Source organism: Centroberyx affinis, unplaced genomic scaffold, assembly GCF_046629955.1.
Source record: "Centroberyx affinis isolate AG114_WGS23_722 - 3 ecotype Tasmania unplaced genomic scaffold, CSIRO-AGI_Caff_v1 ptg001192l_1, whole genome shotgun sequence".
Lineage (NCBI taxonomy): Eukaryota > Metazoa > Chordata > Actinopteri > Beryciformes > Berycidae > Centroberyx > Centroberyx affinis.
Window position 1 is genome coordinate 260,001 of NW_027279716.1, and position 1,235 is coordinate 261,235.

Here is a 1,235-nt window from a genome sequence, read left to right on the forward strand (position 1 = left end):
GGGGGCCAGGGGCCTGGGAAAGGCAGCCTGGAGCCTGGAGGATAGCTGGCTAGGCTTAGGGGCCTCTCCCCGGCGGTGGAGGCCGAAGCAGGGGCTGGAAACAGGGGTGGAAGTGAGCCTGGAGCCTGCAGCCTTTACCCGGGGGCCTGGGAAAGGCAGCCCGGAGCCTGTAGGATAGCTGGCTGAGCTTAGGGGCTTCTCCCCGGCGGTGGAAGCCGAAGCAGGGGCTGGAAACGGGGGTGGAAGTGAACCCGGAGCCTGCAGCCTTTACCCGGGGGCCTGGGAAAGGCAGCCCGGAGCCTGGAGGATAGCTGGCTAAGCCTAGGGGCCTCTCCCGGGTCTTGGGTGTTCGACTGCCAGAGCCTAAGTCCCCAAGACCAGAGAGGGGGAGAAGCGCAGGCAGTGCCCCCACTTCTCCCCCTCTCTGGTGTTTGGGTTTGGGTGTTCGACTGCCAGAGCCTAAGTCCCCAGGACCAGAGAGGGGGAATAGCGCAGCCAGTGCCCCCGCTTCTCCCCCTCTCTGGTGTTTGGGTTTGGGTGTTCGACTGCCAGAGCCTAAGTCCCCAGGACCAGAGAGGGGGAATAGTGCAGGCAGTGCCCCCGCTTCTCCCCCTCTGTGTGTTTGGGTTTGGGTGTTCAACTGCCAGAGCCTAAGTCCCCAGGACCAGAGAGGGGGAATAGCGCAGGCAGTGCCCGCACTTCTCAGCCTCTCTGTTGTTTGCACAGTGATGGGTGGTTTTGCAGACAGGTCTAACCCTAATCAGAAACACGGTTTTTGAAAACATGTACCTCCAGACATGCTCAGACATAAGATAGCCGGAAAAGAGCTGCCGTTTCCGGGGAACACGTTTGTCCAAAGCCCGGGCCTCCCGGGGAGTGGAGGCCGGGGTAGAGCGGATGGTATCCGGCCAGCGGGCTTCCCTGTCTGCCTCATTTTCGGCGATTTCCCGGTGTTTTCTTATGGAGCTTTTTTTAGTTTTCATTTTTCATTTATCGGCCGACTTGTCACAGCCGAAGTTTCCAGTCGGTCCCCCCGGTTCCATCGGCGTGCAGGGCCCCTTCCAGCGGGCCGTAGTGCTCCCCCGTCGGCCTCGTTTTCGGCGATTTCCCGGTGTTTTCTGATGGAGGTTTTTTGTAGTTAATTTTTCGGCCAACTTACCACAGCCGAAGTTTCCAGCGAGTCCCCCCGGTTCCATCGGCGTGAAGGGCCCGTTCCAGGGGGCCGGAGGGCTTCC